The sequence below is a fragment of the Saccoglossus kowalevskii genome, chromosome 4, assembly GCF_978046115.1.
Source record: "Saccoglossus kowalevskii chromosome 4, keSacKowa6.1, whole genome shotgun sequence".
Lineage (NCBI taxonomy): Eukaryota > Metazoa > Hemichordata > Enteropneusta > Harrimaniidae > Saccoglossus > Saccoglossus kowalevskii.
In genome coordinates this window covers 9014246-9041800 of record NC_140644.1, presented here as the reverse complement: position 1 = coordinate 9041800, position 27555 = coordinate 9014246, and the positions used below count along the sequence as shown (strand labels likewise).

At 34.6% G+C, this 27555-nt stretch overlaps 1 protein-coding gene across 3 annotated transcripts in view; it reads right to left on the bottom strand.

Annotated features, from left to right (window-relative positions):
• LOC100378712 (rho GTPase-activating protein 7-like) overlaps positions 1-27555 on the bottom strand; it is a 166227-nt gene that overhangs the window by 29013 nt on the left and 109659 nt on the right. Inside the window, exon 1 of one of the 3 annotated variants that reach the window (XM_085497720.1) lies at positions 20913-21130. The exons of the other annotated variants lie outside the window; for them this stretch is intronic. The gene's annotated coding sequence lies outside the window, so the exon portion shown is untranslated. Of the gene's footprint in view, positions 1-20912; positions 21131-27555 lie in introns of those variants that run through there. 3 annotated transcript variants of the gene reach the window in all.

Below are 27555 nucleotides of genomic sequence, written 5' to 3'. Positions count from 1 at the left end.
CTACGAAAGGAATTTACATAATTGCAGCTGGTGAAATCTCACATTTTGAAAGGACATTCAAGTTCACATTCAATGTATGATCGAAAGGGCAAGACATGATAATGATAATCAGCACTAAGTTTGGAAAGTTTTGAGGAGCAAGTTATAATAAGGGGTCAACCAATTGAAATCATGGGGGGTAGCTGAAAAAATTTGGAAAAAAATTACAGTTAGAAAAATTACATACAAGGTAGAGAAAACATGTTAGCACATTCATAAAACTTAGAATGTTCCGACAAGACTATAAAATTAAACTGGTCAACAAAAACAACAACACCCCCCCCCCCCCGCCATGATTTCATGTTTGACTCCTAATGACAATCATGAATTATTCCTAGGTTTGGGACTTCACATTCAAAGGCAAGACATGATAATCACAATAAACGTCTAATTTGAGGTGTGATCAAAAGGGCAAGAAGACATGATCAATTTCCATTGGCAATAATCTTCATTACAATTAATATAACCATAGGACTACTTACGCTGAAGGTGTCTACATATAACTTCCGAGTAAGACGGCATGATACACTATTTTTTTCACCTTGTCTGTAATAACCCGTGAAGCGACTATTATGAAAGTAGCGTATACGCACTATGGCGCCAAAAATCAAAAGTAAAGGAACTACACGCACACAACGAGAGTCAGACTCCAAATAAGTCATTCACTTTTAATCACTGCTTTTTTATTTTATATCAACCAACCCCCATTAGACACAGGAAACATACTTACAACCATTTCCATAAATGTCTGACTCTACAGGCGCCGAGGAACGTAGTACATAATAGACTCAGAACACAGCAGGAATTCGTAGGCGGGCTACTCTATATTTGGTGGTGTCCCAGTTGCTACTCATGGCACACTTAGTACATCTATTCTTTGAATACAAGATTAGTCACACCCCTGACACGGAAGGCAGTGACTATGTACACTGTAGAATAATATCGTAAGTAATTACTCTAGATAACTCAAAGGTGACTTTGTAAGGCACACATTGCAATTCTCCATTGCGGAAGCTTTAAGTGTGTGTTTAACATAACAAAAGTAATGATGTCTTTCCATTTCAACAGCCACATACAAAAGTACAACTTACAATTTTCGAGGACAGAAAGCAAGGTAACAAAGTAAATCAGAGCTTTGTATTAAATGGCTGACCGGACACACTCAAGAGGAAGGGGAATTTGAAAAATAAAATATACACAGTGAAAATAAAATGATTGAATAAAGCCAAATCAATTGTTCTGTTTTTGGAAAATCAGGGGAGGGGGGTTTAGCACAAAACCATCCCCCTCTCAGAGTTTTAAGGGTAAACCCCCTCAATAAAAACAGAGACACACAGAAGGAAGCAGGCAAGACTTGATGGACTCAACCATTTTTAATAAGGGGGTGGGGTGCATAGCTTTAACATGTCCATCAGTACCAGATATCCTTGCCTTCCAATATATCAAGTGTCACCTCTTAATTTTAAAACTGACCTTTCTGAACAGCTGAATCAATCAATGTGTACAATTCAAATCTAAATTCACAGAGTTACTGAAATAACAATTAATAAACAATTCTACTCCATATACTGGTACTCTCAACCAACCTGAGAAACCAAAATTACAGGAAACTGACTCGGACATCATTTGTGTTAATTAATCCATAACCCAGTGCTCGAATTCACTAATGATTCCAGTGGGGGGAATTCACTGAAAACCATGGGTACCTAGTATAAATGGAATTCCGTTTGTACTATGTCATTCTTTAAGACAAGTTTCAGTTTGGCCGTGGTAACAATATACTGTCTGGAACGATATGCAAACACTAGTACCTGATAGCTATAATGTAAGATGAAAGCTGTGATCTACTGAACTAAACTGATAAGTAAGTAAACTAATTTACACACAGTATGATCCAAGTTATTAGGGTATCTGACCTTGCCTACAAATCCAGTTTCTATAATAACATTACTATATTTGAAATTAGACAAATCCTATATTATCCTTGTAAATTTAATTCACAATGGATTATCTAAACACGTTTGTTATCAGATTATTTCAGTTGATCTTCAAACATTTTTGTTAAAAAACTTAGTGAGTTACTGGTAAGTCAAATCAATCATACTGAAATTCTAGATGATAATGCAATGACCATATTAGAAATTTGTAAGGACTTCTTTCTCAGTTCCTAAGATTTAATCAGGTCAAAGAAAATTTGGTAATTAGACTGATTTATCTTGCCAGAAAATGCAAGAAAAGGAACAAAAGTTATAATACTTCAAATAAGGCTTATATTTGATATTTCTGTTAGCATTAACTTATTATTTCACTATGTCTTGGGGAAGGAAAGCAGCTATCTAAGTTATTGAGTACACAAATGATTTATAAATGCCATGACATTATTCTTAGGTCACTTGTTAACTGTACAGAGTAACTTTGCTATTTTTACCAGGAAAGTCAAGTTAAATATTAATTTTGTTAAAGTGTGCATATATTTACACAAATGACGACATACTGTACAACTGATGAGGTCACTGGACAAGCTACAAGCAAATTAGTCTTAGAGGGGAAGTAGACTAAGCTTTCGATGTAACACATGAAAAGCAACAACTTCAAGAAATTGTCATGTGAAAGAAACCTTGTATAAAAACAATCCTTCAATATTTTCTTGAATATTCTACGATTCAGTGTGAAAAGTTAACAATTTTAAAGGAATTGAACAAAAAACAAGCGATACTTTCGTCAATTTGTCAATTGTTAAAAAACAAAACAAAATAGAACTAATGATTCATCAAAACATTAAAAAAAAAAACTTACGCTGGACAAGCTTAAAATTTACCTGATGGTGATCGTTCCACTGTCGGAGAGGCTTCAAAAGGAAAAGAGGAACTCAATGAATCTGGGTTTTTTGAGTGAATAAAACAAAGAAATGTTGATTTATGTTTCGGCGTCAGTTCCGGCCCAGATAATCAAACAACTGGCAACTCACGTCTAAGCTTGTGCGCCTGAGTCAATTGATGGTAAACCACCTTAGGCAATTCCTTCAACGCCTTTATTTAATGAAGGTTATAATGTTCTCTTATGATATGCAATGAAGTATGGAAACGAGAATCGAACAATGATCAGAGATAAAACTGAAAAGCTATAAAATATCTCTTCAAGATTCATGACCCAGATTGGCCAAGTCAAGTCAGGTCAGGTCAACTTACCCATGATTTTACAATTATGACCTGACCTCTTTCTTGAGTCACATGACAATTGTCTTGGCAAAGAAAACCAGAAGGCAAAGGTTGTTTTGACAAACATTAAAAAATATGTCGCTTATTATTAGTATGATGCGTAGATACAAAACTGCTTTCATTAGTTCATGGGGAGGGGGTACATTTCAGGCTATGTATGGTATCCATATTTTCAAGATAGCTCTATTGAGAGAAATAACTAAATCGGGAAAATACTTTCAAAACTTTCAACAGAATGTTCAAAAATTTATAAACTCCCACATATATATTGTACAAACATAGTTTAAAGTGAACCAGATGGAATTTTACAATTCCTAGCTATTTTAAACAAAATGTAACAAAAAATATGGACAGAAATTATCTCATTACAATTATTAATAGTTTGTATTATGATGTTTCAAAAACGCTTCCCTACTGAAAAAATATAAATTAGAATATAAAGCATCATAAAACAGTATTTGTTAAGTAAAGATGCAGTAAAAAATGCTACAGCATGGAACTATAAACCCCAGGAAGAACAACCACTTTATTTCCTTTGAACTATGATAGTTGCCGCGATGTCGAATGTTTATTTTGACTGTTTATTTCGTCGCTTTAAAAAATAAGCCGATTTACGCAAATGAACGTTTATCTCCGACTATCAGTCATTTTCAAAGTCAATCGGGCGACTTCGGGAGCATAAAAAAACAATGGCGCCAAGACAAAAACACATGAACGACATTCAACGGGGAAAAAAACACACATTGCCACTTCTGGTGATCGAAGGGAAACATGGAATAAGTCTGGATATCTCGACAACAAACAGCATACCAAACCCCATGTTTCGCAAACTTTCGCAACCTTATTTTTTCGAGGGTTGAAAAAAACAAGAAGTAATCTAAAAACGACATTGAAAATTATGAAAACTCGCTAAAACTCCGACCCGTTGCATGATTTCCGGTACACTGAAGGTCACCCTGCAGACCGACTTGTTTGCACATGAGTAGTGAACGTAATATTTTACTGAGCAAATAAGAAATTTTTTTTTTCAAGTTTTCTGTTTCCAGCAAAGCGGTTGATACGGGCGTATCGCCGGCAACTAACATGGAGTATGACTAATGTTGTGGAAACAAAAGCGAAAGCACTGTAAGATAAACTAAGACAAAGGTTTTTTTAATCCTCTTAGTTTCGTTGTTCTTCCTGGGGTTTATAGTTCCATGGCTACAGCAAGCAAAACTCCTTATATAATAGTATTTAATCTTTTTGGGAAATATCAGCTTATGCAGTGGCCAGCTGAATCTACAGCATATAAATAGCATATTTTTTAAGCCTGTCAACAGATAGCAATCTAGTCAGAACCACTTCTTACTCCAGTTCCCTTTGTTGTGTATAACAAACACACTCTTTTTATGTCTTTTTTTAAAAATAATCAATAAATTATTAATAACTGAATACTGACTACGAACTTGTTGAAGGTTTGGGTACAGCGCTGTACTAAAGAAGAAGAAACATTTTAACATTGTGATATAAACAGTTTTATGACTGTAATCTTTTTTTGTCAGTAAACGAACATACAATTGTTCGTGAATAGTTACAGCAGTTATTCTAGCAGGTACAGTAGCATGAATGTTTTACACACAGAGAGATTTCAGTTATGAGCGGCTTATTCCCAGCATTAAGTTATTAGGAACTGACATCATTAAAAGTTTTGAAGTCCTTGGCCCGACCTCTGTTTTAGTTAAAGCATATAAGTAGTAGTGTAGGGTTTCACCAGCTCTGATCACTTTAATCCCAAGAAAACTATAAGTGAACATATGCCACTGTGTAGTACCACATAAAAAAAGAACACAGTGAAATTAAACGAAGATAAAACTATCAGTTGTATTTCACACCGACCTTCACATAATTGCAACAGACAAGGAATGTTATAGCAATGTCAATGATAGTGTATTCAGACAGCAGGGCTTCCTTCCAGGACATTGAGGGGAAAAATCAACAGCATTTTGAGTGAAATCAGTAAAAATAGTGCACCCAACCAATCCTTGTTACAGATATTCAACTTAGGCATGGTGTCATAGTATGCATCGTAAGCATAAAACAATTGAAAGAAGTATTACAATAACCAAGAAAGTAATGGGACAACTTGTTATCTCTGCACATAAGTGATTTGGCAAGAGTCAAAGCTTTCAACTATGTACAGTGTATAAGATAAAATGGAAAACATACATACTGCTAGTAAGATCCATGCCTATGTGGAGCGTCTGACAGCTAGCATACTGGTGTACACCATGCCAGAAAACAGAGAATACAATTACTGACTCATTACTGAATTCAATTCACACCTAAAAAAAGACTGAAATCTAGGTCAAGCGATTGAAAAAACCCTATTGATCAACACTGTGTACTTACATGCCACAAAAAATCTGCCAGGCAGTAGTTTAATCCAACTGGGACGGTTGCACACCATGATCATGCTACATGTTTATACTGGAGTCTTTCCACCAGACGCTTTATTTTCATTTAATATATGTAGCGGCAACGATGTCTTCAGCACTCATTAAAAGAATCTAATTAGACTTCTGTGAAGTTGTTGTATGTATAGCTGGCTGGTTGGTTGTATAGCTAGCAGTATTAATGACAGCTTATACATTATAATGGTCTGTGATAAACATCTGCATATTTAGGACACCTATTATGTCTATTCAAATCAGATCAAAAGAGTCCATGACACTGCCAAGTGCAAACTAAAGCACAACCCACTTTTCTTTTGACTTTAATTGGCATGGCCCAATTCATGTTTCACTTCTGGGTCATACCATTGTGGAAATGGGAAAGTGTGTGTAGGAATCTGTGCTTTAACCAAACCTAACCAGATCTCAGATTTTCAATTCAGAAGCTACTATAAGCCTGTGCTTTCAATACATACATCAAGCTGAGCACAGCTCAATACTTTGGAGCCCACCTAGTTTACTTCCTCCCACAGCTTGCCTAATTACTCACATTTAATATATTCAAAGGGAACTATTTTAACTTGATAGTCATTTACAAAACACAAGGCTGGCAAAGTTTTTATTCGATAAAAATATTACTGGCTTCCTTGAAATAGAGTCAGAGAGGTTTTCTTGCTACTTTTTTTTTTCAATAAACATACTCAACTTGTCACATCACAAACATTTTAGAAGGTGATAATTGAATAGTTTCAGAAGTATACAAGACCTGCCAGCCACAAGCCATTAGCACAACACACACATTATCACATAACTGACCTACATGTAATTCAGTAACTCTAGCCTGAGAAGACATCAACAATTTTAAGGTTTATCAGAACGAGAATATCATCTCCAGCGGGATAAATCAAATATGATCAAATCCAAAACATATCATAATAAATATAAAGTTTATACATACTGTAAAGGGGGTAATTATTCACTGGGTTTTAATTTAGCTTATTTCGCTGACTGGAAAATGCGCTAAATTAAAACCCAGTGAATATGTAAAATTTAGCATATAACACATTATCTAAATGACGAAACCGTGAATTTAAAACCCACTGAATATGCCTGAAATGGTAAATCAGTGAAATTTAAACCCAGTGAAAATTAGTCATTTTACAGTACTAGAGAATACGACTGGGAGAATCATAATAACTCACCTCAAGTAAGAACTGAATACAAGTGAAGTATCAAAATGTAAAAGAACAGTCAAGCAAACAGTAGGAGAAAATAACACTTTGTTGCAGGAATAATATAGCAAGTCAGAGGTTAAGCCGATCACTGAAAGCAGACACTATATTTATAGAATTTACATGGTCTAAATACAAAGTTTGCTTGTTACTATGAAAAACAGTGTGATTGCTAAGGCAGGGTAGCGTCAAGCATGTACTTTAGACGAGGTGTGAAGCGGGTCACGCATTTACAACTTATCTGATGAACTTTTGTATCATTATAAAACATACCCACTATTTGCAGATTCCATAACGTGTGCTATTAGAAAGTTTTAATCTGAGCCAGGGATTGTGTTAATCCCATATTTTGCTTCCCTGACTCCAATTATTGAAGAGGGACCCAGTTTTACAGGCAAGCTGGGGTCCAATCTCTAATAAGGTTATCCAGGAAAAAAATTCTATTTTTTTACAATTTTGTAAGTGGCACTCGTCTTGTCGAGACACTAGTGCAAACCCTGTTTTTTTTTTATCTCAAAACAAATTCAACGAGAACCATTATAGAAACCCCTTTAACTATATACTGTATATAAAATAATATTTACCAACCTTTTTTTTAAAAAGTTCTGTAACTATATTTTATTTAAAACCAACACATAGAATATACCTATTACGCCAAATTCACATAACTAGGATTGACCTGATAGATCTGATTCAACAACTAACATCATTGTGAAACTATTTCCCACTCTGACCTGCATTCTCTGTTTGGAATGCTTCAGTATATACAATGTAGTCTGTTTTTTTGGACTGGTATCTTTCAACCACAACCAGGTCTGTGTAGATACACACTCTGATGACTAAACAATGACTTCCAGTTGTCTGTCTTTTCTTTTCTTATCAGCATAAGTCAGTCATTTCTATCAGAACCAGGTCTGTGTATTTAATTACACACTCTTGATGACTAACAGTGACTACCAGTTTTTACTGTTCTTATCAGGACAACATCAAACACTGTTCCACACTCTTTCCTATCTTACAGACATAATGTACTCAATACGACTTTTCAAAAACGGACACTTAATAAAGGTTATAAGGACCAGGTGATTAATAGAGTTAACAATTTATTAGCTGGAGCACATACCCAAACATTTTGAGAAATAAAAGCCTATTTAACAATTTATATTATTTTTTAATAAATAAACTATATTTACAAGTTTTGTTATATTAAATCACTATGCAGAAAAATAAACCAGAATATTATAATTAACTTTATTAACCCTACATATCAAGATAACTCAGGATGTCTAATTATCTTATTGTTATGGTAACAGGGATGGAGTATGCTGAGTGGATATGTGGTTTCCTATGGATTGTGATCAAGGAAACTATATCATGCACAATGGAATGAGACACCGCTGACACAATGTACATTTAACTATGTAGTCAAAGTTCAACAGAGAGAGAGACATTCCTTATTGCCACATGTGATTTTACAAATTTCATGTTTTAGACACGCTCAGAATTTTGCCAGTGAAAAAACATGAATTTCAGCAGGCATCACTATTTACCCTTTTCATTAGCAGACTTTCTTACCCCAATTTTACTGCACTTTTTTCTTGTATTCTCCAATAGTTTTGGAAATGAACCCTCATTTTGAAGCCAACAGACAAAATGTGAGTTAATTTTCAGTTTCTACTCCAAAAATTTGGCTAATTTTGTTCTAATCTTCTGAAGGAAAGTGCAGACTATAAACAGGACTATTTTGCAAATTTGCAATGAAAAGAGGACACTAGTGGTGAAAAGATTAGGCAGTACATGCGACAATTTAGACAATAGACTTCTATTCCAACCTACTGTACAAGTCAATGTATTGTAGCCAGGCACATAACTGCTTGTCACTTTAGACAGGCACTCCGCATTTTAGAAAGGCACAAAATTTGATTTAACAGCCTAAATTTCTACAAACCTGTCAAATGATAATTTCCAGTTTTTACAAAATAGCTATAAATATTCAACAAAAAATAGATTCTAAGACCAGCAACTATTAACTCGCATTTTAATGTTGATTTTAGAAAGGCACTTTTTATTTTCTGGCTATAACTTCATCAAAGACAGACAAATATCTGTTGAAAACAATCAAGTTCTATTCAAATAAACATCAACCGAGAACAATCTACTAGAGATGCAGTTCTAATAGAGTAAATACCATAGTTGTACTATTGAATTGAAGGCTATTGAATCGACATACATCATAATGCACTATGTGTATGGGTGTAACTAGTACAAAGGTCCAATGCATAATCTAATTTGCTAAACTTCTAAATATAAATAAACTAGGGCGGCAATAATAAGTATTTTTAGATCACATTTTAGATGTAAATAAAAGAATTAAACACGGTTGCCATGGTAATAAACAAAAGGTATTTTGAATAGATAAATAACTACTACACTATTTTTCTTTTCTGAAAATGTTGTTATAATGTTGTAACTTGCAGCGTTTTGTGTATTGTGTGTGCCTATAAGTGGTTGCTATGTGTTTCCAGGGAGTATATGTGGGGTTAAGTCTACATGCTACTGGTAATGACCAATCAAAAGAGTGATAATAGCTATAAAATGATAGCAATTCAGGAATGCTTAATCTCAACAAGCAGTACAAATGATAGCAATTCAGGAATGCTTAATCTCAACAAGCAGTACAAATTGGTAAATACCCAGGGTAATGAGCCATTCAAGAAGTCGTAAGAATCTGTGCAACTGCAATCTACATAATATCCAGGGTGCCGTTAAAACTCATGGTGTAGTACTGTAAACACATTAATTGTTCACCGGGTTTTATTATCACTAGTAAGTAAAATACTAAAATTTAGGACATAGGAACATGCAAAATTACAAAAGCCCTCTATGTTTCATAGAAAAATCGATGAATTTAAAACCCAGGAAAATACACAGTACCGGTACTCAAAATAGTGAAATAAAATACCAGCGACGATTAATGCTTTTACAGTAACTGAGAAAACAATCAACTATTGTAGCAGTGAAATTTTCATTTCTCAGTCTTAGTTCTTAGCTCTACAACAATTTTTATCTCTAGCCACGAGTGCGAGTGGAGAATAATCCTCCTTGTCCAGCTTAAAAGTTCAAGCAGTCAAGTGAAGTCTCAAGGTGCAAATAACAGCTGGCTTATTTAACCATAGAAGCTTCTATATATGGTCATAAATTTGCATACAAACATATATAAGGTTGTAATTTGCATACAAACTCTATATATGGTCGTAATTTGCATACTAACTGTCTATGGGTATAATTTGCAAAATGTCACAATTGAAGTTAGAGGGTCATTTTAGTTAATTTGCATGAAAAACAAGACAGATTTACAGATTAAAAAATATACAGAGATTGACAACTTTTTTTATGGGGCGTATCTTTGATAGAAGTATATATATTACCCAAAAAACCTTCATACTGAATCAATCAAATATTACTTACTAGTATTTTGATCACAGAAGCAAGCGTATGCACTGCTTATAGAGCGAATAAAGTACATCCATGTGTGAGGATGGATATAACTTGCATTAATGCCATGTACTTTTGTAAAACGATATATAACAAGATATGTAGCCACATAGGTTACTAGTATATTGACAAGAGATATCTGTACCACGGCTGTCTTAAATTGGTCATTTGGTGTTGGTTATATGCAGCGGACCTGGGTAGAGCAATGCATACAGGAACAGACCAATGATGAGAGAATTAAACTTTATTCTCCTAAAGACTCCACAATTCATGACAACCACGATTGAAACGAGGTATTAACCATGTCCACTTGACGTTTATGGCTATTAGCCAATTATGCCTGGCGTTCCTGTCTTAACACAGTAAAGAGGGTTGAACAATGAATAAAACGACAATACAGAGAGAGTGCTCCAATTTATACGGTTATTAAAGGCAGCATCGGATCCCTCAACAGCATGGTAAACAGAATCAGTGTGTTACGAGGTCACCTTGGAGCCATAGCTGCTTCATTTCAAGAGCAATTACGCTTTCTAGGTTAGAGTGAATAACCTAAGAAAACATCACGTAGGCCAGCATACCTACGCATAGCTCCAATCAACCCTGTGACATCCTATGATAAGGGGATTTAACCTCACATACAAGCAAACTACAAACCAATAGAGCATTCCAACACTAACTCAAACATTGGGAGTTCCTATTGGAATTAATGGAGTGTCTAACACTGAGTAAAGTACATTAAGGCAGGGTGCGATACTAATTAATCACATGGTTCAAAATCAATAAATTAAGCATTCCCACCTACACTACTCAATATACTGTAAACTCTTATTTTTAGTTTTAGGAATTTTACGATTTAAGGCCATTTGCGAGGAGAAAAATCTGCAAAAGTTGCTGTCTTCAGGAAACCAGTGAAATTTTTACTGCTATAGATTGTGCTCACGCAAAATTGACGGGTTTACAGTAATCCCAGGGAGCCTTTACTAAGAGCGGTGGTGACCCTGACTGTGACCAAAACTATCCAGCCAATCAGAAAACATCTTGTTGATTTTCCTTAATTTATTACATGCCAAACCCTTTTAAGTCATAAAGATTGTAGACAGATCATATTGAAATTGCCACACTTGTGTAATGTGTTCATCTCAAGTCTCAGTGGTCGGAGTAAGGTGACAAATTTGCATAATAATTCTCATGTGTATACGTATTGTGTTACAAATGAGACGATTAACATATTATTAGCCTGTATTGTTTTTTGAATCATGGTCAATTCAGAAGCGAAAAAACTTATCTGGTCTTGATCAACACACAAGTCAATTCACAAGAGTTCCTAAATATTTTTCTGGTTTTATGGTGGCTAAAATATGAGGAAAATGGCCAAAATATAACACACCCTGCACCAAACACCGGAATCAAATCTTTTTTTAGTCTTAAAGAGACGTGGATAGAGTACTTACTGTCATAGTGATTTAACATTTACAAGCCTTTCTCAGATTATTAGTAATTAAAAAAAAAAAAGTATTAAGACCAATTGTATCAGTATAAAAGTAAATTGGTTTCTAATAAGCAAGACGTCATCAGTATATTGTGATAAAACCTGAATGTACTAATGATGACTTCATCTTTTGATTGGATAAAAAGGTAAATAACCACCAGTGATTAACTTCTCATTAAGGGGCTTGAACTATACATTAGTAATGACGCAATGTATGACTTCTGTCTGCTCAGTGGCTATTTATCATGCGTACTTTACCCAGCATGCTGGGGTTCATAGTGTGATATAACAAGCGATAACTACATGTATGTGAATATTGACAGAGACACAATCACACTTTGGAATTTCAAAAGCGTCATTTTTTTTTTTTCACGTAGAAAGGTGAAACAAAGTTCTTATGATAATAAAATTTGATAAACTAATGCACGTAATCTCACTCCAGGGATTGCGTTAACCCCATATTTTGCTTCCCAGACTCCAATTATTGAAGAGGGACCCAGTTTTTCAGGCAAGCTGGGGTCCAATCTGTAATAAAGTTATCCAGGGCCAAATTTCTATTTCTTAAAATTCTGTAAGTGGGACTCGTCTTGCCGAGACACAAGCGCAAACCCTGTCACTCGTCACCGATGGAAAATTGCCAATTACGAAACTCTTCGGTCATACTGAGATCGACTGACGCAAGACACACAGACCATAAAGAACTGGTTTATTTTTACTAGGATATAAAACAACACGACTGCCAATATTAGATTGGCAGTTGTGACAGATGACGATATGAACGACTACATTCTATAAAGTTATCAGCAGATAAGGCTTGTTCATAGAGCTGGTTCAAACGAGTAATGTCATGGAGTATATTATCCACACTTCGAAATCCAGTATCAATCACATGATAACCTTGTAGAATGTATTACGTCACATCGTTACCTGTCACCACTGCTAATCTAATATTCACAGTTTATTTGAGTACCGAAAAAGATAGATAAATCGCAATTTATAGATGATCGTAACTTTTCTTATGGGTTGCATGACGCCTAAAGTGCATTGGTTGACACACATTTGTAGTTACAGGTGACGATGTTTATCGTTAACCGACAGTAGTATCACTATTCTGTCGTTGTCATCGTTGCAGTAATTGTTATTTGCCCTTGAATTCGTGCACCACCGCAATAAAAATGGTTACACGTTCAAGCAAAATAATGCCATTTTAATAGTACAAATATTTTGGTATTTACCTCACCAAATCAGCAAGCGATATTTGTTACTAAAAGTTACGACTGTGATTTGCGCCATTGAACCAAGTTCAATAATAATTAGAAATCAATTAGAATTAATTAATGATTCTTACATATACAGTACATAGTTTAAAACAATGGCATGTAATCACTATGTATTGACTTTATAAGTATAGTGCATTGGAACAGTAAATGACAGATGCATCTATGGCGTATTTGTCTTATATTAAAGCAATGTATTACTAACACCGTAGGTCATATTATTGTTTTGATATAATGCATTTTTTGGTTATGTGCCAGAATTTACTAGAAACAAAAACCATATCAAATTAGGATCCAACTAACTTGAACGAGACTGCGGAAATGGTGCGATTAACGTAGCTTTATCGTATCTCTACATCAACACAATCTTTTTTCATTTTTTTTACAATTACAAATATTCTGACATAAGGTTATTTTTTTTTTTGACCAAATGACACGCTGATAATTAACGAGATGTCGCATGGCATTAATTAGACAGGTAATTATCATAGACGGTGTCATGAGCTGATAAGAACGCTACTCAAACTGCCCAAACATGACATGTACATTACCCTTACATTGCTCACATGTCAATGTAGGAGGAATAAACCTCACTCAAACTACTTGATTAAGCACAATGTTTCACTATTACAACTGCCATGTTACATAGTTGGAACATACCTCATTGTACTTAGCTGCACTAGTTGTCGCAATTCAAGAAGTACACACATACTCTACTGGTGAGACTTGTCCACTTGACATCGCTCACCATAAGACATTCACACACAAGGCTGTGACAGCGAAAAACTTTACGCATGTCAATAACATATACTAGTAACCTATCGCAAATGGAACTTAATTAATTGTTATTACTACTTAGATGCTTAACTTAGTATACTGCTAGTGCAAATGATTGGATATCATTTATTCTTGAAACAAAACATTTAAAATTATATAATCAATAATATTTGAAGCTGCAATAATTGTACATGAAATATGTTATTGCAAAACAATGATAATTGTGAATAATACTTTGTTTCCAAAGCCAATAACATTTTTTCAAAAATTACGTTGATTCCAACTGTAGAGGGCGCTGTTGGGTAAGAGCTTTCACTCAAAATTTAAAACTTTGCAATTTCAGGTAATATACAAAAACTATTAAGAGAATATCAGTAATACTGAGCAGCATGCAAAGCAGATTGCCTTCTAAGCTGACGAAGAGATTTTCAGTGACTCAACTTAGAAATCATGAACTGACATATATACATCTTAAAGGCCTTGTTGCTTCGCGAAGCAGTCAAACCTGATCTAAACTGATTTATGGGATTCCATTATTACACAAGATTCCTACAAAATCAGTTCTGTTAGACGGGTACACACTGATGAAAAACATGGTTAAAGTGATCATCTAATGTACTAGAACGGTGGAGAATTTGCTTTCTTTACAACTCCAATAGAGGTGTATGAGAAAGGTAAACTCACACTGAGACATTTATAATGACGACCACTCTGTTAACAGGTCTTTCATGTACATGTAAGCATACTAAATACAGCAAATACTGTATGCGAAATACCTTGCTTTCACTTTCAGTTGCTTTTTTTTTTTAACAAAAACTAAATTCTATGAAACTAAAACACTATGAGAAAATAAATTCCATACAGCTTTCCAGGTAGCTGGTTTGCCTACCATTACAAAGACACTACTTTACTCAGGACACAAAGTTAGGGAATGGTACAGCAGCTGATGAACACAGAAAACACACAATATAGCAAAGAATGTACAAATATATACAGTGCGTGTTCTTAATAAATGGTCAATTTGAGAAACTAAAAGCCTTTATACTCATGAGGGGAACATTTATCGAAAAGAGAGTTCAGTCGCACAAAAGACAACATAATTAATGACCTACAGGTAATGCTCAGGGGAACGTTATTAAATATTTTATAAAGCCAAACAATGTTGACTTTGAGACCACCATTCACGCACTGTACCAGGATCAAAATAGAACTACCATACAAGTAGTGAACCACCACTACATGACGAATGCAGAGAATATATAGGGCAGACGCCAATCCTGCCAGTTTGAAATAGAAATTATTAAACAGGCATCATAGAGATACAAGGGAATCTGCCACCCTTAACCTTACCAAATAAACTCATTTCAGATTACCCATGGATGTTGTTATACATTTAAAATTTAAACAAGAGGTTGTTTCACAATTGGGATGCTCTTTTGTATTGAAACTGGTTGATGATTGAACGATACTCTTGAAATTAAATTTATCTACACTTGTCATAATAATGTCAAGTTCATTATTGCCAGGATTTAAGTTTTTAAACATTTTTTAAAAATTTTAAAATGAAATGAGTGTAAGTACCATCAATAACAAATAGGTATGAAAAACTCTTGAAATCTTGATTACTTTACTCAAATTACTATGTGTTATTTGATAAGTTGAATTAACTATACTTTAAAGTTTGCCACCCAGAAAAATAGGCACGTAAACATTTATTGTTATCAGCTATAGAACTATAGAGAAGAACGAAATAAGAACATGGGTGTATTTCACACTTTGAACCCCTCTGGCGATAAAACGGTTAAAAGATAAAAGTCGCACCACAGGGGGATATACAAAAAGTACAGTTGACATCGGAAATCAACTTTACCTTAAACTAGGCCACTAACTTTGCCACTGGGTCTGTATGTCTATATGACAATATACAGTCGTGATAATTCAGATATTCTGTGATCTAAAACATACAAACACTTTCTACTAGGCAAAAAGAAACTTCTTTTTTTTTTTAGAGAATTACGATGCTAAATCTGTAATGATTAGACCCAAAAGAGGGATTGACCCAAGTCCTTGTAAACACTTCAATCAACTATGCGACAAATGCAATGCATGACTGAATTCAATTTTTTTTAAATAGCTAACTATCTTAATGTACTGAAAAAACATATGTTTTTTTGTTTGCAATTTCACTGATAACTGATTATATGCTAAAAAAAACACACAATAGTATGCATATATATATATATATATATATATATATATATATATATATCTGTTTTTCAATAACATGAATTTGTTATGGTGTTGGAACAACTGGCTTACCTTGCAATGTAGAGGGATAGCAACCAAGAAAACAACTAGATATCTACATAGCAGAACTAAGACTCACTATTGTCATATACCAGTTGCTTTAAAAAAACACATACCAAGCTAACACATTCCTGAAGTACTATACGTGCATCTCCTGACACAACTGCTAAACTGTTTGCTGAAGGTACGGAAAATTAGGCTCTTTAACAACCTGGGTCTTAAAAAGGGGGTGTCCTTAGGGTAGGATCAGCAGTCACTATCAAAACTTTGCCTATTATCATGTATTGAAAGAAACTCTTAGTAAGTAAATAGACTGCGTAGGAAAAAATGCACAGCTACACTAGGTTCTTTTTGTTGTGTCCCACAATAACATAGAGCCAGGTGGCAGCAGGCATGCTAACAGTCAATGTAGTCGTCAGTTGGGAAACAGCATATAGCAACCCAGTGCCAGGGTAACACAAATTCCATGTAGATATAAATAAAAAAAAACAGCCACATCGGTGTGTATATATATGACAAACTCTTTATAGGGACTATGCATATGTTTTGAAGGTGGGTAAGGGCTTAAATTTTAAAACTTTCTCAGGATCAGTAACCAAACTTGTTCATGAACTTATTTTATATGCTAGTCACAGAATTTTAATTCAGCAATGGTTTCATGATTGGTCTAGTGCTAGTAAAACGATATACCGGTAGTAAAGGTTTTAATATGAAGGAAGTGTGTGGAGGGAGCAGCAACCATAGACGACTTAAGTTATCCCTGGTGTGGTCCAAGCGAGGTGGATGACAAGCAAGAGACAAAACAGTCACTGACAATAACAAGTTAAATCTCAATCTGATTTTTGCACTTTGCCTGTCACTCCTTAACTTAATTGGTGGTGCTATGCCCTCTAAGAGCGTTCCTAGCATAAAGAAATGCCACGCTAATCTGCGCACAAGACGCATTTTTCTTCTTACTAACATTTTTCCAAAACTTAATCCAGACTCCAACTTAATTAATTCCAGTACTTTGGTTCTGCTTTATAAATAGTAGCATGACAGGATAATCCTAGGGACAAAAGATATTGATCCATTTTAAAACCATTGCAGAGAAGCATATAGTGGCATAGCAACCCCCCCCCCCTTCTACAAAAAGGCTTCATTGAGAATCCATTTACCTCACTGCTCATATGTCAACTTGTGTCAATAAAAACTCTTCTTCACAAATGCACAATTGATATCACATGGTTACCATAGAAACCAAGCTAAATCAACATTCTGGAAGTATGTTTTGACTATTTACCAGTGACCCTCCTCCAGATTACCAGACTTGTCAGACAAGCTAAATCTAATAGCCATGTTAGTGGGGCTATTGTACAATCCTATTCAGGTCAGCTTCCCCTTCTATAATAGGTCAAACATTAGTGTAGATTTCAATAAAACAGGGCTGCTCTTCAGTGCAGTCCTGTTCAAAATGAGTCCCTTATGACGTATCTATATATGCGTTAATTAAACTGTGTGGTACTCTCTGTTAATGTTGGTTAAACAGAATTGGGTATCACATGAGCAGTGTGTTCAGTCTGCCAAATGGTAGAGAAACTAACATTTGGACAACTAAAACTATTAAAGCGACAATAGTTGTAACTATCAATTTTTTTTCAAATTTTCAACAACAAAACATTTCCTGTCATTAGTGTTGATTTGTAACAGCCATCGCTGAAATGTGAATACTGAAAACATAGCGTATATGCTATATACCAACGTACATTAAATCACTTGCAAGTGGGAAACGATTATGGTGGGGTTGTGTTCGGGTCACTAGAGGGCGCCATCTATTAAACCTTGGGGATTACATTACAAGATGACAACTTCATCAAGGGCCATGTGCGAAATGTCAAATACACTGCCATCTTGAGGGGCTCAGCCTCACTTTGACAGTCTCTTACTGATGATTTTATGTGTTAAGTGTGACGTGTTGTACATCATAATTTTCTTTGGTTCCCGTTGCGTGCCTGATTTTAAAAAATGACAACAACTTGATCCTTAGTTTACACATCACATTACATATGACATTAGCTATGCATAGAGTCGCTCGCACGTGCAATTGTGCCTAAAACAATATTTGTCGCTTTAAGACTACATTGTAGTTCGAGTTCTCAGTAACTACACAGGAAAATTACACAGCAAAAATTATTCAAACTACCGGTACCGTATTTTAGAATAAATACTAAAATACCATGTACATGTACTGACTGATAATATGTTATTATTCATATGAGCTAAACCATTCATAAGGAAGGGTTGAAAGGCATATTTCGAGAGGGGCAATGAAGAGTATATGACATTTGACAACTTTGAACTTGCAAAGAACTTGAAAGAAACAAGGAAGTCTTAAATAATTGGCACTCTGAGATATCCGGAGAATTCAAGTGAAGTAGAAGCAGGTTGAAACAGGTTTTATTGAGTCCACCACAAATATGCACCTGACTGTTTGAGTAGCAAGATCAAGACCAATCACAAGAGTAAAGGCAAATACAACAAAGTCTGAGATTTTATTTTTACTTTAATCCCACTCCATGTCAAACAAGTGATTCCATTAGCTTTGCTTCATTTCTCCTCAAAGATCCCATATGAAAAAACGTACGAGGAGAAGTGATGACAGACATGTAACAATGGGTTGCTTTGCACTAAATGACACCGAAAAATAAGTAAAAACAAATTCTAGAAGCACTAAAAACATATCATACCAAAATGCATTGCTGGAAAAAAACTAAAGATATAAAGATTGCGGCAAAAACAAGGAACCCGAGCTGTTGTTCATTGCGTGTTTGGTGAAACTACAGTAGGTAACATTGTATCAATATTTGATTGGATTTCCCTACTGCCTGTCATGGTACAAGTTATTTCCAAACCATACCAGACACGCTAGTCACAATTCACTGACACCATATTCAGGTGCACATTAAATGTACCATGACATCTAGAGATCTTTAAATCCTAAACTTTGTTTTAATTCCCAAATCACAAGCTCAGCTGAAACCATCTTGATTTCATTTTTAGTTTTAAATGGATTCTAGATTTTGACACTGCGTTCATTTCTCATTCGTTACTTACATGAAATTTCTTCCTTACGATCGCCATCCAGTCAAGGACAGCAAAAGTTTTTATTGATGAAAGTTTGACGAGTGTTATAAAATGAAATCCACAAATATTTACTTGATTGAAAAGATCATTAGAAGCATATCTCTAAGAGAAGTGTTAGAAGCATATCTTTAACAGAAACATGTCAATAATAGAAGGGCACATAACCAAAAAATCTAGTTTATTGTACTCCAGATCATTCAAATGTGATGTATTTTGGCCATACATACACACACCTATGTCATTTACGTTGTACATGCTACAACCAATAAAACAAATACAGCATCTCTTTATACCTTCATGATACGAGGCACTGTAGATTCAATGGATATTAAAACTACTTCCAAAGACCCTACAACACACTGCTGTGGGTCGTCTAGGTTACTTAGCATGTTTAAGAAAACACCGGATATTGGAATAATGTAAGTGAGTAAGCTGATTTACTAAAGATACAATTTGCCATGTAAGCAAAAAATCAAAAAGGTGTTCCTAAAATCCAGTATTGGTTTCAGGAAATCCTTGGATCAAGCTTTGGGGAATCCATATAAACGGCACAAAATGGTTAAGAACATAATTCTATTTACAAACACGGGGTCACAATCGAAACAGGAGACAGCCTATTTGAACACCAGGGAAAAAAACGATGAAAATAAAGAAAAATATGCAGTAAGTTGGACAGAGAATTCATTGTTGTTGCAGGAAGGAAGGACAATATAGTATTTCTTACATAATCTGTCTCGAATACCTAAGGTAGGTAATTTTAATTCAGTATGATTCTTATGCCAACATTAACTGTGAAAACAAACATTTTATTGAGCATTTGTATAAATAATACAGGGTAATAGCATAGCCCATTTCAATTTTTTAACAATATGGAACATTTCCTACAATGAATCATATATGAATAACATTAACTCAAATATTGCAAATAGTGAGGTATTCATAATAGATTTCTATGGGAATTCCACAGCATGAAAAATATTATTAACAGTAATTAGTATGGAACCTTTTATATGGAGAAATCTGTTATAAAGTCTGATAACTCCTGGTTTCTATGTTGAGATGCTTACAAGTAGATTACTTTGAAATATACTAAATGCTATGAGAAAATCAGTTATAAACACTGACTATTCCAGGTTTTTATGTTGAGGTGTTTATACATGTAGATTACATGTTTTTTCACACAACATGCCAGGCCACAATAACATTCTAACTACCAGTACCAGCATTTTTGTTGACGAACTTAATTAATTTTCATGGGAATTCATTCAATCCTAATTAAATGGAACAGATTATGATAAATAACAAATCTGTAATCAGATTACATTGGCACCTATACAAAGCACTGAAATAAGTTGTGAACACAGGTGACAATTGCTAGGACTTCTTAAAACATCGAGTTTAAGCTCAAAATTGAAGAGTAGCACTGCAACATATTGTACAAAACTTATGATGCTAAATATGATGAATAAACATAAAATATGAATACTAACACGGCTATATATTAACTGCAATATTGTCTAACTTACCAACATGAGCAGTTTTTTTTTACAGCAGATCTAGCAGATTGAAAGCGAATAAGTCAAAAGTTTCTTCACAGCTAGTCAGCGAGCCAGGTTTTCACAATTCAAGGTATATTGACTACGTAGAGGCACAGGTGAGAATGATGAGTTGGCAGCTATCACTAAACTTCTAGGAAGTGAGAATGCCAAACGAGTGGACTGTCCCGGATCGGGAATAGCCGCAAGTGGAAGGGAAGTTGAGATATTTTGTACAACTGAAACTCAAGCTTCATGCAAATTGAAGCGAAGAAAACAGCAATACCCATAGACCTATTGAAACCCTGGCTGGATTGTTTGAGCAATAACTTACACAGCTCTGTATGGCGTAGTATCGAATATCCAGGAATACAATGAATAAAGGCATACTTCAGATGCCAGTGGCTCAGAGTTGTCATGATGTTGTCACAGTACAATAGTTGGAATGCTTGGAGCTATGAACAAAACTAACCGACAAAATCTGCACCAGACTTTTTCAACTGGAGACTGTGCTAGTATAGTACATATCCCCTTTAGAAAACGATCAACAACCACAAAGGTTTCCCCGACACAACACACTCTCTAATTTGTACGTATTGACAAGCGGACGGTACTTGTGTAATACTACCACAACAACATGTTTTTTAAGAGTAAATAATCTCACAGCAGACTCTAAATCAAGGAGATCTACTTAAAAAAGAATTCAATTCTGTTTTTTTAATATTAAATAACCGATATTGGAATTATGAAAACACTAGAATGTATACTTCCATATGAATATAAATTTACCGATAATACCCAATTCTTATGAATGACGGAATGTTTCAATATTCAGCCCCAAGATGCAATTCTTTTGAAATTGTTAGGATGTACTGATCGCCTCGACATGGTCAAATAACTTCAATTGCCGAGCTAAGGACAGCACTCAGAATGAACAGAATTCCAGTGACTCGAAAACATAGATCCTGGTGATAATTTTTGAACCTAGTAAGAACTACTCAGCGAGGCCACTCTGATGTTAACCACACACAGCTTCAAATCAACAAGAGGTGGCTATACCACAAAAGGTGGATAAAATGATCCGACTCAAGGTGTTCAGTTTTCATTGCTGTTAATGAAACGGGGGTGGTTATGTTGTTTTAGTGATCTTAGCTCGAGCTTGCGCTTACTGAACTGTGCCTAGCCTTGACATGATTTTTTTTTATTCATTTCACATAAAATGTGCTCTTTAAACTATATAACAAAATATGGAATAACTAAAAATGTCTGATTAACCAAGCTCTCTAAGGGAGTTGCTGGAGGAAAGATGATGGGTAAAACTCTGAAGTACATGTATAATCTTCTCAGCTTAGTTTTGAGCCAATTTATTTTTTTTAAATGACAATTTTTTTTTCGCCATTTGAAAATTTATTGTTAAATAAATAAAAGAAACTTAGTGTTTTTCACTGTAAATTTGTTTTTGCAGTGCAGATCCCATCCTCAAGTCTGCCCTTACGAGTTTCTAAAGGTTGACAATTGCTAGAATTAACTTTTTATCTACCAAACACACTAAATTTATTGTGTATACCGGTATTCAAATATGTTCAAGTGGTCAATTTCAGCGTTGTGATTTATGTGAGTACAAGTTCTCTTAAAAGAAGGGGAGAAGGACGTACATAATACATACTTCTCTAAAGAATTTAAAAATGGAATATTTGTTGAGAACACTAGGCCTGTGTGTAGTTACAAAGATACTGAAATTTCAAGAGTTGTGGTGGATATCGACCTCTAAATAGAACAGTATGCGTACAAACTGAATTAAAGTTTTGAATATTTTTATAACTGTACATGTAGTTTTCAAATTGCACCAATGTAAAAAAATAAATATTTATGAAATAGTAAATATAAGAATTAGTACACTGACACAGGTTTTAATGCCCTGGATGCTCCGAATACATTGAGTCAAACCATATAGCAGAATGATCAAGGTACCCACGAAAATAATACCTTGTTGGTGATCAGTGGAGGCCAACAAGGACATGAAGTAAACACTTCAATCATACTTGCAGCCATGAACTTGCACAAACACACACACACTGAATTGACAGAGGGTTATACTCACACGTACAATGGTTTGACGTACGTTCTTCCCCCTGAAGGTGTCCAATTGAAGATCAGAAAATGACTCTAACTAAGCAGCATTCAACATGAAACAAAGCATGTAGGCGTCAATTGTTGACAAATGTAGCGGTGTACTTCATATGAAAACAGGATAATGCCTCGCCTATACATGTGCATTCACGAAGCTATAACTATAATGTTTGACTTGTAAGCGATCAACAGCAAGCCAAATTGTCAACTGGTGCAGTCCAGCATTCGATCAAAAGTACACAAATGGTGTGTTTATCCAGGGGGCTATGTACTGCAACTCATTAGTAATTCAAATATTGATTTGAATAAATTGCCCGTTGTATAAACATTAACATTATAACGTATCTAAAGACATCAACAATTTAAATTCAGTGAATCCTACAACTATAGAGTTGTGCATACATGACAGTAACCCTTGTCACACTATTATTGTCAATTATCGTGTTTTTATCTTAATTACTAACATGAAGGCAATCGATAAAATACAGCTTAGCGTGACATGCACAAGATACGACAGTGAGATTAGTATTTAATTCGCAAGAAATGTAATTGTACGTCACATGGAAACATCATTTTAAAAGTTTTAAATCTGATGAGTTAAGTCTACTAAATTATGCGTGAACGTGAAAAATTATTACGATTTAAATTATTCTTCTTGGGAAGCAAGACATGCGTCAATCATCTTTCCTAGAAAACACAACAATTAAACCTGCATGCAACCCTGGCCAATCCTTTACTTGCTACAGTTCCTATAATTGTTGTACTGCCTTAAATGCATTTGTATTGCATAGACATTCAAAGTCTGAGACATTTACTGTAAATTACTTTATTTTAGCTGGAATTAATTTTCGCTGAAAAGACTTTTTGGGTGTATGGAATTTATTTTCACTGATTTCTGATGAGTTGAATGTGAAATGTGCAAAAAGGTATATCCGCTGGATTTTATTTTCACTAAATCATTTTTTCAGCGAAAATAAAGTATCCAAGTGAAAATAAAGTATTTTACAGTATTAAGTTTTAAAAAGGAAAGACACCCGTCCCAGGGTCTGCACTGTGGCAATTGGGATCAACTGTTGTCGGTGTTATCGCTTACATCTTTGAGATCGATAGTTGAGACTGTTAATTATGGTAAATATGGTAATTTCAATGGAGTGGCATAGGTAGGTATCATGGGTCCATGCTCAGAGATTGTGTGAGCATTTCCATGTAGTGACAACAAAGGGGACAATATATTTTGTATATTTTTCTTACAAATGGGACTCTTTTGGAGATCGTTCTCCAATATTGCGGGTCCGGAAAACAAAATCTAGGATTAACCCAATTCCAGCATGCTACCATCTTCAGGAAAAGGCATACTAAGGACGAATCTTTCCTTGAAAAGAGCACTTTACAAACACACAGAGGGCAGATTAAGAGCAAATCCTGATTGACCGCAATTAAAGGATTAATTGACATGATCTGGAGCCAGACTGGCGCCTCCTGTTTGTAGATTGTATTTTCTAGTACAACCACTAAATGGCACGTCAAAAGTGATTTGATAGCACCAGATATACACCTAATATGCTACAATGGGGGATCGTGGGTAATTTGAAGTAGACAGGTGAGGAGGTTATCAAAGCGGAAATGATAAAACGTATCACTGATTCAATTAGGTGTACAATGGCTATCAATGGCCCTGGCCAGCAAGATAAAGCACTGCTGGGGTTAGCTTGTTATACATTACTGCCTCTAAACAAACACAATCTGTTTATAACAATATAAAAGTGGAATCTGCTACTGTGAAAACATTATGGTGCAACTGTGAAATAAACTTTATCTATTCTACATGAACTTTATAACTGAAGTAAACTACTGTAAAATACTTTATTTTAGCTGGAATTAATTTTTACACAAAAGTGTTTTGTATGGAGTTTTTATTTTCATTGATTTTTGATGAGTTAAATTTAAAATACAGGAAACTTGGTTTATTCGCTGGATTTTATTTTCACTGAATCATCAGCGAAAATAACAAAAATAAATTCCAAGCAAAAATAAAGTATTTTACAGTATTTGTTAACACTTCAAACGCCAGATTTTTTACATGCCAAAGATATTTAAAATATTTTCTAACATTTTTATTTTAATTTTTGCTCAAACTGGACCTGATATTTCTGGCTACAAGTCTTGATCAATCGTTTTTTTTTTTTTAATTATGTAAGTAAATTTTTTAACAGGTGTCAAATGTTGAATTTGGAGCTTGTAGGGTTATAAACATGGCCACCAATCGGCCATTTTAAACTTTTAAACATTTAAAGTAGATGGGGAATATTACACGGTTGCAATCTAAATGAAGAAGTTTGTCACTACAGGAAAAAATGAACAGCTAAGTTTTAAATACTATGCAAAAAAGAAAGGGGCCACAAGTAACAAGACATGAAATGTCACAGTCCCCGTTATTTGATTATAAAATACAGGTAGTACAAGGAACATCTGCAAACAGGTGAATAAATATGTACTCTTTGTGGGTACAACTCATCATCAAGTGATTTCCCATAATCTAGTTTTATACTGACAACTAAAAACTTCCAATGACCCATGTTCAGAATCTCCGAGTACACAAGTGCAACAAAACTATTTGTCATACATGTATACTTGCTCAAGAAACTGCATTCATAAATCTGAGTGAACCTTGATGTACATGACTTGTTTGTTAATCAGGTCTTAGTATATTACCAGGACCTGAGTTTGTTTCAACATCACCACTGGGCATCAGAATCATTCTCATGTTGTCAAATACAATTTGTTAACACAGTAAGGTTTATTATTTAAAATGTATTCATTGTACATAGAACAACATCTGTTAATTTAAACAATTGTAAAAGCTATGTTTTCAGAGCAAGTACATGTAATAATTAAGAAAGCCAGTAGTGATAAAGGTTGGTCTGCTCATAACCTTCAATGGAGAAGTAACAATAATTGTTCGAAGTCTTTTTAGTGCAGTGATGTATAACATTTCAATAAAGTCCCTGACACTCCATGTTGTAGGAACCCAGAAAAAATTGTCTTGCAAAATGAAGCAGTTCACAGCACCACTGTAAAAAAAAAAAAAAAAAAGTTTAAAATGAGTATTGTCCAAGATATACACATGTGGGTTCATAAAACATATGATCCAATCTGAGTGGTTCTAGAGATTAGTATCACAAGATTTTACTCTCCGTGATTCAATAATATCAGCCCTATGTATAACGCTGTGTTGATCAGGCGAACTAATTGACAATGGCCCTACAGGTATCGCTATGCAATCACAGTACATGTAGTTTTGTATTCTTCTTGCATTTCGACCATGGAAAAATATTTGTTTTTGAGAGTGGCCTAATTATTAGAAGAAAAACAGAAACTATTTTTTTTAGTATAAATTCTAGTAACTGAAATGCAGGATTGAAAAAGAACAAGACAATACGCAAGATTGATAAACCTTCAGCGAGCACTCCTGAAATTTCAGATCATTGGTACCATGTTTTTGGATACATTCAATGACCTGATACATAAAACCACATTTTTTATTGCTCAATCACAAGATCGCAAGCTTCTGTCATAGAATTATTTATTTGATGCAACGAAACATGCATTCACTGCAGACGGAAATTCGTTTGAGATGTTCCTGGATTTTTGTATTCAGTTTTCCATTTCAACCACCATCATCACTTAGTAAGCTGAGATCGCACATTGGGATACTGACTGTGCATAAATGCGCAGTGTAGTGCCACCAGAAGACCGATTGTTTGAGAATATTTTGCACCATTACGCCATTTCAAATATTATATTAATTCACAGACAACAAAATAAAGATTTTCAATAACATACAAGTTTTCCCACAAATGATGATTGTATGGCAATTACATGCCTTTGCCAGTTTTACTTTGGAAGAAGTTGGAAACAGATAACAGAAAGGGGCTACATGGCTACATCTTTTTTTTTTGAATTTTAATCAAGCATGATTTTTAAATTTTTTTTACAAATGTCTATTTCAGAAACAAAAACAATAAATGTGTAGGTAGGCATTTTAACAATTGCACAATTAATATTGGATGAAAACGTCATTACCGCTATAAATCATTCTGTTCAAACAATTAAAAATAAGATCACATTTAATTTAGTCAGTTTTCATAATGAAATACATAATAACATGTATTTATAAATTTGAATAAGGTTCAACGGCCTTTTCATTTAGTGCCAGTTTATACACCATAAAACCTCTGGTTTAGGTGTCACACTCGGAGAAGAGTGAAAGGCCTTTGGTTCCGCGAACCGCGAAATGTTGGAATTGAACCCCCCCCCCCCCCCAAATCACATAATGCATTATTTTTTTATAATTTTGTTGATAACGAAAAGTAAAGTATGTTCTAAAAGAAGTTTCGAATAAATACAAACACGAATTCATTGCTTAGTGGTTAGTACTGATAGCAAATGATCACGGTAGCACAATCTGGTCATTCTGTGTTTCGCAAGTGAATAACTTACTTGT